We start from the raw sequence: 19,776 nt of genomic DNA, 5'->3' as shown, positions 1-19,776 counted from the left end.
ACGCTCACGTCCAAACAACGTGGGTTCGAATTGGTACTCATGCTTGGGGGCGTTGGTAGACGCATTATATTCACCCGGTGTTAAGAGCCCCATATGATAAAGCCAACACACCAGGTGCCTGCATAAAACCCCACTAGTCTCTAGATGCCTCTATTTTTATGCGATTTAGTTGGTATGTAGAGTACACTATGCTATCTTACCAACATGGAAAATAGCGTCCACATAGGTATGAATTCCCAACTTTGACTTCTTGAAGTCCCAAGGAAAGTCAATAATTGCCCGATTTGATTTCTTTAAACTAATATATAAGCTCAATTAATATAGTGGTGGGTACCCAAGGTTCTTCCTGGATTAGCCTTACCTCACTTAAGCTAACTCTCAAAGTGCTTTCATTGTCCCGGTCGGTCTGCATGCCCATTGGGATTTTTAAGGCTTGCCCCTTAAATATTGGGTTGCCCAAAAAGTAATTGCGGATTTTTCATATAGTCGTCGTTGACAAATTTTTTCACAGCTTGTGACTCTGTAATTGCATTCTTTCTTCTGTCAGTTATCAGCTGTAACTTTTAGCTTGCTTTAGAAAAAAGTGTAAAAAAGTATATTTGATTAAAGTTCATTCTAAGTCTTATTAAAAATGCATTTACTTTCTTTTAAAAAATCCGCAATTACTTTTTGGGCAACCCAATACTTGTCCCCATATTCGGATATAAGATTCTTACTTTACCCTTTAAGTCCAACATTGTCCTGGGCGGTTTGCAGAAGATTAGTTTCATGAGACTTGATACCAGGTTCGTATTATACTCCAAATATCTATCAATTGAGTCTCATATAGTCCCGATCGTTTTAAATGCCCGTTTGGGGAGTTTTTGGGTGGGGCGTCACCCTGGATGCTTGACCCATATTTTTATACCCTCCACCATAGGATGGGTGTATACTAATTTCGTTTTATTTTCTTGATCGTCTTGACATTTTAAGCCATGTCCGCTCGTCTATCGAAAGCGGAGTAAAGCTAGACCCTTGAAATTTTACACAAATACTTCTTATCGGTTGGGATTGTAAATGGACGAAGTCGGTCCAGATTTTACTTCTTGAGCCTTTAGAGAGCGCTTTTCTTATCGGATTAGACTGAAAATTTGCACGAGGGTTTTTTTCCATGACATCCAATAGCACCAAGTATAGTTTGAATGGGTCTCAAACCTGATACCCTGATCTCCAGATTATACTTCTGGAGCGTTTATTGAGCGCAATTCTTATCCGAATTGGCTGCAATTGAGCGCAACGTCGATATCGTCTATATAGTCTCCAACAGTTATACCATGTATTGTTCGAATCGGTCCAAAACCTGATATAGCTCCCATATAATCCTGTCGTCCAACTATACTTCTTTAGCCTCTAGAGGGCGCAATTCTAAATGGACGAAGTCAGTCCAGATTAAACTTCTTTAGCCTTTAGAGAGCGCTATTCTTATCGGACTTGATTGAAAATTTTAACGAGGACTTTTATCTATGACATCCAATAGCACCAAGTATGGTTTGAATCGGCCTAAAACCTGATAATCTGATCTCCAGATTATACTCCTTGAGCCTTTAGAGAGCGCAATTATTATTCGAATTGGCTGATATTGAGCGCAAGGACTATTTCTACAGTTTCCAACAGATATACCAAGAATGGTTCGATACGGTCCAAAACCTGATATAGCTCCCATATAATCCTGTCGTCCAACTATACTTCTTTAGCCTCAAGAGGGCGCAATTCTTATCCCAATTGGCTGAAATTTTGCACAAGGTCTGTTCCTACGACCTCAAACATATATACAATCTATGGTTTTAATCGGTGCAAAACTTAATATAGCTTCCATATAAACCGATCTCCCGAATACACTCATAAACTCTTAAGAGGGCGCAAATATGATCCATGATGGAGGGTATATGAGATTTGGCCCAGCCGAACTTAACAAGTTTTGTATCTATTCTGAATTTCGAGAGAAGTTTCAGTGAAGGGCAGGTGGCAATAACTCTTACTTAAATACTAAGTGTTAATGGTACTCGTAATGACAAGGCGAGTTATTGGCGCCCTAAAATAACCAATGGAGCAGCGTCTGTTCACAGGTTAGGGATGGCTGGAGGCGAACATAGGATATTGAATCAAGCTGCTCGTGACATCGTTACATGTGCGATACCACATCACCCATAAGGTTGGAGAGCTGGGCCAGTAACTCGTACCCGGACATCTTAAGGACTACTCTGAGAAACATAAAAAAAAATAATAAAATCAAACCCCGCTAACGTTGACGCTCCACGCAAATAAAAAGGATGTTCTGCGGATCTTCACCAGGAATGTGGATATATTGGAGAAGTACAAGGCAGATATTACCGCTTTACAGGAAGTGCGATGGACCGGAAATGGCATCACAACAACACCGAACGGTGACGGTACAATGACACAAGGCACGAATTTGGCTGTGGATTTCTGGTTGGTCGGGGACTGAAACACCTCGTCTTCAGGTTTATTCCGTTGCATGAGAGGCTAGTCGCAATCTGCACCAAAGACAAACTCCAGCCTTATTTGTGCCTATTCTCCGGCGGAAGTCAAGGACGAGCAGACATAGGATATTTTCTACGAGCGCCCAGAGAGAGAATATGACCGCTGCCCCGCCCATGATATTAAATCGTTCTTGGAGATTTTAATGCGAAGTTAGTTGGAAAATTAAGGCTCCACGATACAACGTCCGATAACGGGTTGAGGCTAATAGATATCGCTGCGGAGTCCACCGTAGCGCAGAGGTCAGCATGTCCTATGACGCATAACGCCTGGGTTCAAATCCTGGCGAGAACATCAGACAAAAAATTTTCAGCGGTGTTTGTTCTCTCTTAATACTGGCGACATTTGTGAGGTTCAATGCCATGAAAAAACTTCTCCCCAAAGAGGTGTCGCACAGCGGCACGCCGTTCGGACTCGGCTATAAAATAGCCAGAGGTCCCTTATCATTGAGCTTAAACTTTATTCGGATAGCACTCAAGATATGTGAGAAGTTTACCCCTGTTCCTTAATAGAATATTCCTGGGCAAATTTGCATTTGCAGATTTCGCAGCGCCAAAAAAATATGATAGTAAGCAGCACCAGATTTCAGCATAAAAAATTCACAAAGCCACATGGCTGTCCTCAGATCAAAAAGTAAGGAACCAAATCGATCACGTTGTGGTAGGTGAAGGCATTTATCCAGTGTGTTAAATATATTGGGTTGTCCAAAAAGTAATTGCGTATTTTTCATATAGTCGGCGTTGACAAATTTTTTCACAGCTTGTGACTCTGTAATTGCATCCTTTCTTCTGTCAGTTATCAGCTGTTACTTTTAGCTTGCTTTAGAAAAAAAGTGTAAAAAAAGTATATTTAATTAAAGTTCATTCTAAGTTTTATTAAAAATGCATTTACTTTCTTTTAAAAAATCCGCAATTACTTTTTGGGCAACCCATACAATCGATCCATGTAAGGAATAAAGATTCGGATCATTACCTTATTGTAGCAAAGGTTCGCATCCGCTTGAGCATGGCGGGTAAAGTGCAATCTGACACTGCACGGCAGCTAGACATTGAAAATCTACAAATACAACAGATGGCAACGGCATACTCCACTCGAATGACCCAACTGCTGTCCATGTCTCGATCATATAACGGTGCAGTGCTGATACACTTTCCTCAGTAAGAATAGGCAATAACCTCCCTGGACCATACGATACCAAACGAGGTTTCAGACAAGGAGACAGCTTATCGTTTGATCTTAATATCCTGCTGAAGAAGATTTAACGAGATGTAGATGTGAATAGATATGTCACACTACTCACAAGGCAATATCGCCAACGACATCGACATCATAGGTCGGTCACCGGAAGTTGTAATTGCAGCCTTTGAAAGAATTGAAAGAGAATCAGTGAATATGGGTCTGGCATCAAATGAATATAAAACGAAATGGATGATATCAACTCCGAAAACGTCTTGCACAACCGATCAGATAAAGAAAATGCAGAATGTTGGGAACAACAACTTTGAGATAGTCAGCAACTTTGTCTACCTCGCCACCGCCGTCACCGAAACGAATGACTCCGGTTTTGAAATAAAGCGAAGAATATTGGCAAAGGGATGCTACTTTGGATTAAGCATGGAGTTTAGAAACAAGTCCACCCTCGACAGTCGAAAATGACGCTATACAAGATACTGACACTACCCGCGCTGTTGTATGGTTCCGATGCATGGGTACTTGTGAGAGCAGATGAAGCAGTGCTTGAGAGAAAGATTCTTTTTGAAAGTTATGGACCAGTTTGCATTGATAGAGTATCGGCGTCGTAGGTACCACGAGCTGTACAAACCGTGTCACGACACGTTTAACTATGCTAATATCGCGACGTCAAAACACAACGGTTGGGTTGGCTAGGTAAGGATGTCAGAATGTTTGATGAAGCTTCAGTGAAAAAGTCTTTTGAAGGTGAGCATAGTACACGCAAACCGGGACGAACAAAACTGAGATGGAAGACCTAGTGGTGAAAGACATTTCGAAACTTGGTGTCAGAAGATCGGTGCGTTTGGAACGCCTTTCTAAGTTCGGTTAATGTGTCAAATGTTCTGTCATAGCCATTTAAAGTAAAGATCTTTGAGGCTAAGTGTTTATAGGGGGGCGCCCTATCCAAAAAAACCAAAGTGGCCATGTGGGACCTTTGGACCGAAAGTAAACCCCCCAAGCAGGTTATGTAGACCGCCAATCTAAGATTCAAATAAAAGCCCTTTGGGAGTAGCATCCAAAGTTTGCAATCAACATTTGGGTAAAATGTATACAGGTAGGACCTGTGCGTCTTATAATATAGCATGCGATGTGGTACCTTTATGACATGATTGTGAAGGTAGATCATAAATAAGCTAAACAAATTAATTAAACATGCCAATGAAAGTCTTGATGCCTTTTTGTGATGTAGCCAAACGAAATTATAAATAAATATTTTTATTATAATGAAAAAGGATTTTTCAATTCGGCTTCGATTCGCTTTTCGCAAATGCTTAATTGAAATAATTCTCATAAATTAATCAAAATCTTTTTGCAAACCATCTCCGACTGAGGGACAATATTTGCCAATCAATTGCCGCCACAAACACAAATTGTCCATTTTCCTGTCCATATTGAAATTGCAGACTATAAAGGATGATTACAAACAAAAAATGCTAACAATAAATACTTCCACCTACATAGCCTCTAATATATATATATACAAAATAAAATTGTATTTGAAATTCCAAATGAAGTCTGTTACAATAAGTGTCCATTTGTCCCCTTCTTCCTTCTGGCTGTCTCAGCCAAACAGTTACCAAATGATACAAACTTTGTTCACACTCTCCAACATAAAATGTCTCAAGCCTGACAGTGTAGAAGGACTCTTCACCTTTCTGCTGACTGGGGAGTTACTTCCCCAAGGAGGATAATACAAACAATAAAGGATGGATTTGAATTTCTATTGGTTGCTGGATGTCTATGTGTGTTGCTACAAACCACACAAAATGTCATCGCAATTTTTATTTTGTGATTTTTGTAAGACAGTTTTTATTGAACGCAGATACCCGAGGACGGACAAAAGGACATTCTGTTCAACTACCTTACCTCACTTCACAGTTTAGGGAATAATAATAATAATGAAAATCAAGTGGTTGACTGCCTCGATCAGCAGGAAGCATTTGAGGGGACTGCAGGGTATGGAAATCACACAGTTACTTTATTGAAAAGAATGAAATTTATTCAATACAAATACCATACCGTTGTCCATTCTGGTGGACCATAAGAAAGGAACGAAGAGGTAGGTAGGGCCTTAAAAAAGCACAGAAATAATTTCAATTCTTTTGCAACAAATAAACTGTCACAGATTTTTAATTTAAATCCGAAATGTGCCAAAAGAATTCACTGAGGACGATAGTCCTAAAATGATGGAAAGGACAGGAAGAGAATGTCAAATAAAGTTCATTGATGCAAAGGCAAATTGTAATGAAGTGTAAGCTTCAAATTTGGGGGTCGGACATAATTTTCAGCGTATAAATTTGCTGATAAATAGTAGCCTCTAATAAAAATTTCAGGTAAAATTCAGTATTAACAAAAAAATTATGAAAAATATTTTGCTCGGTTGCTATAGCAACTTACATTGAAGAGGCATAAGATGGTAGCATTAAACTCAGTGCATCAGTTGGTGTCGTCCTCAGTGCGGCTGTGATGCACAAGCCATCTTTGGGATCCGGTTAAGTATTGAGCAAAAGGTGGATTTTTGAAGCGCCGTCCACCAGACCACAACACCATATAGCATAATAGGTCTCATAATAACCAGTCTAATCGCGAAGAATTTATGATCTGTGAGAGTATAGTTCAGTCGGCCTATTCTGACTGACCGCTAACAAATTATGACTGGAGGATTGTCCAGTCAACCAATTCGGTCCCTTAGACAACTCCAGAATGACTATAGAACTAAGTGCATGGAGGCATGTAAAGAGGTGTTCACCGATTATTCTGTATCTTCTTTTCGCATTTGCGGGGCAGAAACACCAAGTCTGTCTCAATCTGCTTCCAGCATGAGTCAAAGACCTGAGCTTACAGTGACTAGTCAGGATTCACATCAGTACTCCGAATTCCTGCTTACTCAGCCTCAAGGATAAGCGACGCCATGATCAGCGAAATTATCGGCCACTGAGTCTTCACCTTCTTGCAACCCTGTTATTGTAAAATGCTTCCACCCAACCAACTCGCACAGAGAGGGCTAACTGATTCCATAGCACGATTTGAGCCAATCCATTCCTGGCCAGCTTGTTGGGCGTTTTGTTCCCCGTCAACTTTTGATGGCCTTGGACCCAGCAGAGCCTGACAGACTTTTCCATGGTTCGAAGAAATTTGCATCTTCATATGGGCCATATCGGTATATGTATTGATATAGCTCCCATATAAGCCGATCTTATACCTTGACTTCTTGAGCTTCTAGAGAGCGCAATTGTTTTCCGATTTGGCTGAAATTTTGCATGAGGTGTTTTTCTATGGATTCCAATAACTGTACAAAGTATGGTCTAAATCAGTTGATAACCTGATTTAGCTGTTATACTAACCGATCTTGGATTTTGACTTCTTGAGCCTCTGGAGGGCGCAATTCTTATCCGATTTGGCTGAAATTTTGTGTGGAGTGTTTTGTTTGTGCACAAATCGGTCCATCAACTGATATAGCTCCCATATAAACCAATTTCCCGATTTTCCTTCTTGACCACAAATATGGCCCAATTCTTATCAGATTTGGCTGAAATTTGAAATCGTTTCGTAAGCTGATGTAGCTCCCCTATAAACCGATCTCCCGAATTCACTCCTTGAGTCTCTAGACGCCTTAATTCTTATCCGCTTTGCCTGAATTTTAGAATGAGGTGTTTTGTTATGGATTCCAGCAACTGTGCAAAGTATGGTTCAAATCCATTCATAACCTGAAATAGCTGCCATATAAACCGATCTTGGATCTTGACTTCTTGAGACGCTAGACGGCGCAATTCTTATGCGATTTGGCTGAAATTTTTTAAAGAGGTGTTTTGTTTTGACTTTCAACAACTATGCTCAGTATAGTCTTTATCGGTTCATAACCTGATATAGCTTCCATGTAAACCGATCTTCAGATTTGACTTCTTGAGCCCCTATAGGGCGCAATTCATATCCGATTTGGCTGAAAATTTGCCCAACGACTTCTACTATAACCTTCAATATACTTGCCATACATGGTCTTAATCGGTCTGTAACCTGATATAGCTCCCATATAAACTGACATCCCGATTTTATCTCTTGAGCCCCTATTGGGCTCAATTCTTAGCCGATTTGGTTGAAATTTTGTACAATGACTTTAACTATGGACTCCAACATCCAATACAAGTATGGTCGGTATTGGTCCATAACCTGATATAGCTCCTATAGTATAGCAATTCTTATCCCTTGTCCTTTATTTGCCTATATAGAGATACCGGGCAAACTTGACAGATGCGATCCATGGTGAAGGGTACATAAGATTCGGCCCAGCCGAACTTAACACTCTTTTACTAGTTCTAAAATTAGAATTAAAAAAGATTTAATATATTTTTTGAAATTTCTTAAGTCAGAAGTTCCTGCCTACAGGGAGGAGAATTAATTTTTTGTTCCCATTTATTGGGGCTTTATTTCATTTAAAGAATTGGGGTTTTATTTCATATAAAATAATGCACCAAATTTTGGGTTCATTTGTCATTTAAGTATGAGGAGTTTTTCATTTAGTTTTGACTTTATTTCATTTCACCTTTTGGGGTTTTATTTCATTTTGAAAAAAGGCCCCATTTTTTTGGATTTTTTGGGTCTTAGTTTCATTTTCAGTTTGGGGTTTTATTGCATTGGGGCCTTATTTCATACCGCCATTTTTCCAAGCCGTCTGGGTATATAGCCGTAAATATCATGCCGCCACCCCGCACCTCCAAGCCCCTAGCAGAACAGAAGAATGAGGAAAGTTTGAATAGCGCCTTGTACCTGATTCGCTCAGTCTTAAGGCGATCTTCGTTGTCAAAATACCCAACATACAGTTGAATAGCCCTAAGATAGAGAATGGCATTCATTGACCTATCTCGGGGAACTCCTCCTTGGTCTAAGATCAGCACCGTCGTGGTACCCTGTACCTTATTGATCATCCTGCGGAAGGTACAGCTACCCAGGGACTGATGCCGTCACAGACATCCATAGGAAGCAATCAACGGCGAACAACCAGTCGTAAACATTGAGTGTATCTTCCCCGGACTAAGCCCCCAACTGCTTTCTATCGAATACTGAATGGATGACATTCATTCAGTTCCGTTTTCATTCTCGATGTTCTTTTTCCAGCTTTTTTTTTCTAGTCAAAGAACACTCGTAAATACTTGATCTCCGAAGAGAACGACTGCTGTTAAAGTAGGTCCCCTGAAAACACCCAGTTTTCTACTACTGGTAAAAATTACTAGCACAGTCTTTTTGGGGTTTATGCCATGCCCCTTGGCTTTCGCTTTCTTAACGTCAGACAGCTTGAACGAAGAACATAAATCACTAATTTAAGAAAAATGTATTGACATCTGATTTTCATAGAAATTTTCAAAGAATATTTTGGCTAAGATTAAATTCTTAAGGGAAGCTTTGTCTAAACTTAAAAATTGTCCTAAAAATTTTATTTAAAAAAATTAAAAATTCAAATACTTTTTTTTAAATTTTTTTTTTTAATTTTAACTTACCCCTAATAATATAAAAATAAATTCCTCATTGGAAGAAAATGCTAATTGATCAGAGGCAATTTCTTATTTTTTTTTTTGCCCAAATGACAATGTTGAGTAAATAGATGCCACAAAACGAAACATTTTCATTGTTCTCATTTTAAGTTTTGTTAATGTGCAGGACATTTCAGACAAATGGACTAACAAACGAAGGGAAGGACAGACGAATGTCTGTTATCCAGAGACATGGATGTAAATAATGACCAGCTCATTAGTGAGAATCTGCACAAATCTGAATGTTTGTTCATCTATGGAGGTATCAAAACCTACTGCAGGATGGGCTGAAGCACACATGACATTGCATATATCATTTCTAAATAAAAAATGGCCCGTTGCCATAATATGGCAACAAGGATCACATTACCAAAGATATGTTAAGGTGGGCAAGAACTAGCAAAGACAATGGGGAAAAAACCAATGCTACAGCAAATTGGCGCTTAGAACACAAAAAACACAATTGTTTGCTTTTTGTTGCGAAAAGGCCGTTTGCCGCCTACCATAATGACCAAATCATAACTCATGGCTCTTTCAAGTTGAGAATTAACATTATCATTTTCCAAACAGACATCAACACCAACCACCATAGTCATTTTTGTCACACAACTCAAATGATGGGAGTTTCGTACCCATGTCTAACCCATGTCCCTGCTGTGGGAGAACATTAGTTTTGGGTATACTTTCATACATGTGGGATTAACATTCACCATGACCATCATGCATCCTAGTATCTGGCAAATCTACTCTTGTTATGTGGGGAAAGCACTAGGCATATACAAATGATTGTCTTACTTCGAAAGAAAACACTGCCAAACACAGTGGGTTAGAAGAGAAAGTCAAAGTCATGAGTCATGAGAGCTAAAAAACACAAATTTGATATTTCAATTTGGGGTGAAGTATCAAGGGGGAACGCCCCCTCCCAAAAACCCTTAAACACGGGCACTTAAACCGATCGGTACAATATGGGACTCAAATGAAGTCATTAGAGCACAAAAACACAAATCGTATATTTAAATTTTAGGGCGAAGTTTTAGGGGGGACGCCCCACCTAAAACGGGCACCTAGACCGATCAGTACAATATGCAAATTGAATGAAAAGTATTTGAGAGTAGAGTACGAATCTCACATGAAAATTAGTACCTTTCGAGGTAAAAGATACTGGATTTTAGACACAGTTATGGAATTCGTCTAAGTCCCCGATTTGACCCGATCCTGAAAAAAGGAATATGGAAAAAATAAGTCGAAAAGTGCTGTGTGCCTTCTACTCCTAAAGAGGGTTTTCTGAAGGAAGTGGACAGTAAACCCGAAAATTATTTAATAAATCTACTCAGCCATTGTGAGACCAGCAATTTTATATGGGGTATTATAATGATGGAAGGAAGAGGATAAAAAGACTCGTATCAAGAAGTTCAAGAAGGTCCCTAGATTGGCCTGCATGGGAATCAGAAAGATTCAACGTTCAGGCAGCTTTGCAAGTTATGCAGAAGGTGCAACCTATTGTGGTATATATTTGAAGCTGCGTTAAGGCGAAAGGACCTCGACATACTGACAGAGGACTGGTACGACTACAGTTCCATTTTTGATATATATAGGGCTTAGCTTTTCTTGACAAGTTTTGGGGACGGGTGTAGTTTTTGAGGTCGATGAAACCACAGTATTTACTGATGGCTCCTATGCACTCGAAATCGGTTTATCGCCCATACTGCCGGACAAGTTTACCGAGGATGACTCGGGTTCCCATATACGACCTATTGTGGTATATATTCGAAGCTGCGTTGAGGCGAAATAATCTCGACATACTGACAGAGGACTGGTACGACTACAGTTCCATTTTGGATATATATAGGGCTTAGCTTTTCTTGAGAAGTTTTGAAGACGGATGTAGTGTTTAAGAACGATGAAACCACAGTATTTACTGATGGCTCCTACGCACTCGATATCGGTTTATCGCCCATACTGCCGGACAAGTTTACCGAGGATGACTCGGGTTCCCGATGGTATTCCCGACAAATTTGGGTAAATTATCAAGGTGGAACGCTCCAGCCAAAAACCCTTAAAATCGGGCATATGCACCGATCAGTACAAAATGGGACTTACATGAAAGGTATTCCAGAGTAGAGTACGAACCCGATATGAAAATTAGTGCTTTTCTTTAGAGGTCCTCGATTTGACACTGTTCTGAAAAAAGGAATACGGAACATATAAGGAAAGGTACTGTACGGATTCTACTTATGCGGGAGGATGTTTTTAGGGAAGTTATGAGTAAACCCGAGGAAAACTTATTAGATGTACCCATGCACGATGGTATTGCCGAAAAATTTTAGGTGTATAAAAGGGGGAACGCCTAAACCCTTTAAAACGGCCACATGGACCGACCGGTACAATATGGGACTTAAATGAAGGTATTCGAGAGTAGATTACGAACCTGATGTTAAAATTTGTGATTTTCTCTTGTAGTATAATATACTGGATTTTAGACTCCTCCCGTCTCTGGATGAGATTACTACGCAGTTATGGAATGCGGCTAATTCCTTGATTTAACACAATCCCAAAAATAGGAGCTTGGAACAAATATGCCGAAAGGTAAATGCAAATTTTGCCCATGAACATTCCACAAAGGAACAGGGGCAAACTTCTCACATATCAATGAGTGCAGTCCGATTCAAGCTTTAAGCTCAATGAAAAGGGGCCTCCGACACCTCTTTGGAGAGAAGTTTTACATGGCATAGCACCTCACAAATGTTGCCAGCATTAGGAGGGGAAAACCACCGCTGAAAAAAATTTTTTTGATGGTCTCGCCAGGATGCCGAATTTGCCATGCGCCTTTTACTCATGCAAGAGGGTGTTCTGACTGAAATGGGTTACTCCCCACTGGAGAATGATTTACTAGATGTACGCAGCTATTGTGAGACCAGCAGTGATTTATGGTGCACTCAAATGGGGGAAGGAATTTCGAGAAAAATCAGAATGTGCAGCCTATTGTATTGGGTTGCCCAAAAAGTAATTGCGGATTTTTCATATAGTCGGCGTTGACAAATTTTTTCACAGCTTGTGACTCTGTAATTGCATTCTTTCTTCTGTCAGTTATCAGCTGTTACTTTTTGCTTGCTTTAGAAAAAAAGTGTAAAAAATGTATATTTGATTAAAGTTCATTCTAAGTTTTATTAAAAAAGCATTTTCTTTTAAAAAATCCGCAATTATTTTTGGGCAACCCAATAGTATATATGCAAAGTTGCGCCACCATGGCTGCGCTAAGGCGAATAGAGCTGGACATGCTAACGGAGAACTGGTACGACTACAGTTCCACGCTGCATAATATATAGCGAATCGAGATACGTACTTCAGGACTTGCTTTCCTCGAGAGGTTTTGGGACGGATATAGTGTTTGAGGACGATGAGTTTTAACTGATAACACCTATGCACTTGCACATTTACCGACGCTGACTCGAGTTCTCATATACGAGGTATTCCCCAAAAATTTCAGCCTACGTATCAAAGGGGGAAGCCCCAGCCAAAAATCTTTCGAAACGGGCACATGGACAGACCAGCACAAAGCCCAGACAGCTTTCCAAGTCTTACAGAATGTGCAGCCTATTGTGGTATATATTTGAAGCTGCGCCACTACTTTAAGGCTAAAGGAATTCGACATGCTACTGTAAGGTTTGGTATGACTACAATTCCATTCTGGATAATACATAGCATCGAATCGTGGTAGGATATTCATGACTATATTTCCTAGGGAGATTTTGGTGAAGGATGTTGAATTTTAGGACTATGAGAACTCCGTTTTTACTTATGTCTCTTATACACTCAATATCGTGTTATCGTCTATATGGTCGAGCAAGTTTACCGACGCTGACTCGAGTCCACATACAGGATGGTATTCCCGAAAAATTTGGGGTGAAGTATCAAGGGGGAACGCCCCTTCTAAAAACCCTTCAAAACGGGCACCTTGGCGGATCGGTACAAAATGGGATTCAAATGAAAGATATTCGAGATTAGAATACGAACATATGATATGAAAGTTAATGATTTTCTCGCATCTGCCTAGCAGACGTGTTCAAATTCCTCCTAAGTGTGTGTGAAACCATCCGTAATAGGTTATTTATGGTGGTCCGCCATAGGAGTGGCGATAAAATGCCCCCTGTACCGTGCCATAGTGCCACTTTCTTCTTTGTATTTATGTCATGGGATCCACAATTTATCCACCTGTTCCTTAGCATATGGTGTATCCATTCTCTCATTCTCTCCGATCCACCCGTTGCTGGTCTAAGGATTAGATCAGAGTATCGGTCCTCGATGGCAATGTATACTGCCAATCTTGGCATCGAAGGATTCTTCTATTTTGTGCACAACCTATCTATCCATTCTCAAAGGACCCGGTCCACCCGTTGCTAGTCTAAGGATTGGATCAGAGCATCGGTCCTCGATGGCAATGTATACTGCCAATGTGTACATCTTGGCATCGAAGGATTCTCTATTTTGTGCACAACCTCGTGCAGGGCAGTCTCCACCGACCTTCCCTCGACATAAGCTGGATGTCCTACTTTATATCATGGTATCCACAATGCGTTGCATGGTTTTGAGTAGAAAGGACGTAAGGCTTATAGGCCTGTAGGCCTTTGGTGTCGCATAATTTGCCTTGCAGAGCTTGGGTATAAATACCAACCTTGCCTCCTGCCAGGCTTTCGGAGTATATGCAAGTCCTAGGCACATTGAATAACTTTTAACTGAATAATCAGATGTGGAAATTTTTTGCGACAATGCCGTTGTAAATTTTGTCACAAGTACAAATCATGCATAAAAATGATAATCGAACAACAAATGTCTTCGTTAATTGCAAAATACAAAGAAGTCTTGGTCAAAATTGCAAAAAAACAAAATTAGTCAATTATCCCGAAACAAGACGAGATAATGTAAACCTAAAGCAATTTTTTTTAGGGAGTTTTGAGCACTACCCAACAAAAAAATGTTGCAAATCGGAACATAAACAAGGATTTGGCATCCAAAAGCCGTCCGAACAACCTAGGGCCCTGAGATTTTGTATACGACACCTCAGCTCTAACCGTTCCAACTGTGAAAGAGATATCATTACCCGTTCTCACACGGCATATTTTTTACTGCTTTTTTACGGTTGTGCGTTTCTTGTGCGATTGTGTGGAGGCCACCGTAGCGTAGAGGTTAGCATGTCCGCCTATGACGCTGAACGCCTGGGTGCGAATCCTGGCGAGACCATCAGGAAAAACAAAAAAAAAAAAATCAGCGGTGGTTTTCCCCTCCTAATGCTGGCAACATTTGTGAGGTACTATGCCATGTAAAACTTCTCTCCAAAGAGGTGTCGCACTGCGGCACGCCGTTCGGGCTCGGCTATAAAAAGGAGGCCCCTTATCATTGAGCTTAAACTTGAATCGGACTGCACTCATTGATATATAAGAAGTTTGGTCCTGTTCCTTAGTGGAATTTTCATGGGCAAAATTTTAATTTTTTGAGTTTCTCATATGAATGGAGCACATATATGGGGGCGTGAGTCACAGTGGACAAAAATTCTCTTAGTATGTCGGATTTCAGACTGCTACTTTTACCTTATCTATTTTGCCTTTGGGTGTAATATGGGAACTTACATAATTTAACTTTCTCATCTAGACATTTTTTATCTCTGGGTTATTACATTAAGCCACATTAGCCTCCCAATGAACTCACCGTGATGGTGGGCTACCCACATAAACTTAAGGTAAATTTAAACCTTGCATTTCAAATGTTATTGAATTTTTTTATGAAAAATATATGTATTTGGTCTTTAAAACCACTGTCTTAAAGCATAGTGTAAAAATCAACACCAAGTGTCAGTGTGATAAAAAAAATTTGCCACATTACTAAGAGACTAGCCAATGTCCACACGCAGGATATGGCAAAGTGGACAAATCCTTGCCACAAATGCTGCCATAAAATACCGAAATACCAAAATACCCTCATTACAGATTAACATTTTTGCACAGCAAGCAAGAAAATGAAAACGCAGTCCAAGACACATAACACGAGACAGTACAAAAAAACAAAAAAAAAAACGAACAAATGGGCAACAAGGATTTCAGGATGACCAACAAAAAAAAAAAAAAAGAAAGACGATACAAATACAAATAAGGACTTGAAGCTAAATTGAAAAAAAAAAACAAACCAAAAGAACTGTCGTCACAATAACAGAAGCCCAAAAAATCCCCAACAACCTCAATCCACGTAAGCGTTTGACTACCCATGATAGCGGTGGCAAGTAGGTGGTCACATAAAATCGACCGCTGTCAGCACTGCTGACAGTTAAGTGGTTTAGGGCGATAAAATGGCTGTAATGACATGATTTCTATGAATGGAAATTGGAAAGTGCTCATTTTAGCCGGATTTCGCAATTAGCAACTGCGGACAATGCAGCAAAGCAAAGAAGTAAACAAAGAAAAAAAATTCAACTAAACACCAAAATCAACAATTTCCCCATAAGACCACGATAACGAAAGAAATTTTTAATTTAACCACATAAATTACCGAGGGGTGCCTATTGAAGATATTATCAAAATCAAATGTCTATGTCTGCTTCGAGGTGAGTGAGTTGGGCCGGCCCCAAGAAGCATATACCTACTTTGTTATCTACGCAAATACCCAATTTCCAATGCAGATTTGGCATAGATGCGGGATTGTATAAAACAAAGCAGCAAAAACCAATCGATATCATTAGATTGTTGGGTATTTATACCATTTGAAGTATTGCCTGGATTTTCTAACAAAAAAAAGTTTGTTTTTCTCCTTGTACTCGTGCTTGGGAGTTCTCTAAGTGGTGGCAGCCCGCTTTTAAATCTCCACCCTCAGAAATGTTAATCAGAAAGCAATACAAAAAGGAACAGAGAGTTGCTCTATACTTGGCAATGTGAATGGTTAGACGGATTAGAACAATTTTTCAATAGTTGCTTTTTATTGCAAAAGAATGTACAAATGAATCACAATATTCGTTTGTTGTTAAGTGGAAACGCCTTTCTTAGTAGCTTTTGCGTGTATCATCCCTACGGGAAATGTGACGTCAATTGCCCCAAATATACCGGTCCCAAACGGGATAATTAGTTACCTGTCACAGGACATACCCTACAGGGAACGAAAAATTACAATTATCATAGCTTGTGATTCATAGTTGAATAAATTTGCTAACTAATGTTATCTCTCTCTGTAAAATACTTGCAAAGTATACTCATTCATTTCGAACTGTCCCAGGACCTATCCTACGGTGTTAGAATGGTGGCAATTCATTATTTCGAGCGACAAACCCTTATAAAAATGATAGGTTTTTTCCATGTGAGGGGACGAGAACTGGGACCGGTCCCTATCACCAGAGGACCTATCCCATGACAGGTTTGCGACCTATCCCATTTCCCGTAGGGATTGGTTACGAAGGAATATGCTACTTCTTGAACTGGAGAAGGTCCTGGCCAAAAGCTTATGTCGCCCGGTACAATATGTAAGTCAATGAACGGTGTCCCATTAGCCCAACTTAGAATAGCGTTCCAAGCGCCTCGATCTTTCTAAAGTCAATTCAATTCTAAAATCTCTGATACCAAGTTTCGAGGTGTCTCCCACCACTTGAAGTTTCCAACTGGCTTTTGGTCGTCCCGGTTTGCGTGTACCACCGTGATCGCATTCAAAAGACTTTGCTGGGTCTTATTCATCCATTCTAACAACATGCTCTAGCCAACGCAACCGTTGTATTTTGATGCGTTTAACTCGTCGTACAGTTTGCGGTTCATACGAAGCCTACATTCTCCATTTACGCAAACTGGTCCATATAATTTACGAAGGATTTTTCTCTCAATCAATTCAAGAATTGCCTCATCTGCTTTGGAGCCATACAACAGTGCGGGTAGTATCAGTGCCTTGTATAATGTAAACTTCGTCTGTCGAGAGGTGGCATAGCTCCTCAGCTGCTTGCTCAATCCAAAGTATCATCTGTTAGCCCAAATTATCCTTAGTTTTTTTCAAAACAGGTGTCATATTTTCGGTTACGGCAGTGCCGAGGTTGTAGGGTTTAAAGGGCTTTGTTTGAGTTGATATCATTCACTTTGTCTTATCTCCATTTACTGCCAAACCCATTTTAGTTGATTCTCTTTTGCTACTTTCAAAGGCTGCAATTGCTTCTTCCGGTGACCGACCAATAATATCGATGTCGGTATAGGCGACAAGCATGTGTTGTCGTGTGAGTAGTGTGCCATATTTATTCACATCTTCATATCGTAACCCGTCGGCTCCTGCTGCCTTGTTGTTCCTTAGTCAGGTCACTGCTACTTGGACCTCATTCTGACTAGGAAGTCAACATTCTATACCATCATCATTAATTGGTTCTGCGGTATAATCTTCGCCGCCAACGTCGGACTAGAGAAGATATGAACACATTCCGTCTTGCCTCCTTTCTTGTTTACGGCACATAGTATGCTGAGGTTCCAATCGAATATACGTTCTTCTAGCCAGATTGCGCAGACAAACTGATGCATACATCTTATCAGCGTGTCGCCTCCGGTCTTAAATAATACAGCGGGTAACCCGTCGGCTCCTGCTGCCTTGCTGTTCTTCAGCCGAGTTACTGCTACTTGGACCTCATACTGACTAGGAGTTAAAAATTTGATACCATCATCAAGCATTGGTTCTGCGGTATCCTCTTCGCCGCCATAGTCGGGCACTAGTAGTTGGGTAAAATGTTATTTTCATTTCCCCAGCACACTATTTACCAGATTTCCTTCTTTGTCTCTGCTTGAGGATGTGCATGCACTAAAGCCATCTGTTTGATGTTTAATTCTTTAGTAGAGATTCCAGACTTCATTTTGACTCCTGTACATCTCAATTCGCTCATGTCATTCCATTTCCTTTTTCTATCTGGAATTGACATTTCTCCTCTTTCCTTTTCTCTCCTTCATCCGGCGTGTTGCTACTGATTGCAGGGTTGATTCATATGCCGCATTCTTGGCTTCAGTAGCATCTCGACACTCTTGGACGTACCATGGGTTTTTTGAGGAAGGCTTCTGATACCCAAGTACGGATTTCGCGGCACTATCCATGGAGTGGGCAATAGTTTTCCACTGCGCCGTTATATCATCGGAACAAAGAGGGCTTTCATCTAGCAGTTGGGTCAGTCGAGTGGAGTATGCCGTTGCCATCTGTTGTGTTTGCAGCTTTTCAATGTCCAGCTTCCGTGGAGTGTCAGATCGTACTTTTCTCGCCATACTCAAACAGGTGTAAACCTTTCCTGCAACAAGGTAATGATCCGAATCTATATTCGCTCCACGGATCGATCGCTGGTTGAATGTCTTTAAAATCGGGTTATCGGATTATATAGGAGCTGTATTAGTTTATACTTCTATTAAGACCATACTAACCACGGATACAAGAAGTAATAACAAAACACCGTGCAAAATTTCAGCAAAATCGGATAACAATTCCTGCTTCTAGGGGCTGAAAAATCACAAATCGAAGGAGCATTTTATATGGGGAGCTTAATCGAAATCTGAACTGATTTGGCCCAATTGTAATCCCATAGAATTTACATAAATTAGAAATATCCATACAAAATTTCAAGCGGATATTTTTATTCGTTCAACCGCTATCGTGATTTCTAGAGAAGAACGGACGGATGAATGATCTATTTATACCTTACACCACTACTGTGGTACAGGGTATTATAACTTAGTGCATTTCTTTGTGACACCCAGAAGAAAAGAGAGCTAGACCCATTGATATGTATACCAATCGACACAGAATCACTTTCTGATTCCATTTAGCTATGTCCCTCTGTCTGTCTATCCATGTTAATTTGTGAACAAAGTACAGGTCGCAATTTTCATCCAATCTTCTTCAAATTTGGCACAGACTTTTTGTTTAGCCAAAAGAAGAAGCCTATTGAATTTGGAAAAAATCAGTTTAGATTTGGATATCGCTTCCAAATATATGTTCGTCTGATTTGGACTAATACTGCAATAATATGGTCATTTGTTAACAGATTCTATCACAATTTGGCAGGAAGGATTTTTTATGATTTTCGAAATTGCTGTTGAATTTCATTTAAATCGATTCAGATTTAGATATAGCTCTCATATATAAATATCGCCCGATTTTCGCTCCTAGAGCCACTGCAATCGCATTTATTAACCAATCTGCCAAAATTTTGTACAATGCTTTCCTCGACGACTACCACATTATCCAAGAAGTTTGCTCGAAATCGGTTCAGAGCCTTAATTTTCATACGATTGACTGAAATTTGGAACAAAAGCTTCGAATCGGTCAATAAGCAGATAAAGCCCCCATATAACCCGATCCCTGAATTTGACTTCTTGAGCCCTTAGAAGCTTCAATTTTCATCCGATTTGTCTGAAATTTGGAACAAAGACTTGTGTTATGACTTTCAACATCCATGTCATCTATGATCTATAAACAGATGTAGCCTCCCCGGATTTGA

This window comes from Stomoxys calcitrans, chromosome 2 (genome assembly GCF_963082655.1).
Source record: "Stomoxys calcitrans chromosome 2, idStoCalc2.1, whole genome shotgun sequence".
NCBI lineage: Eukaryota > Metazoa > Arthropoda > Insecta > Diptera > Muscidae > Stomoxys > Stomoxys calcitrans.
Note: the sequence above shows the minus strand (reverse complement) of the source record.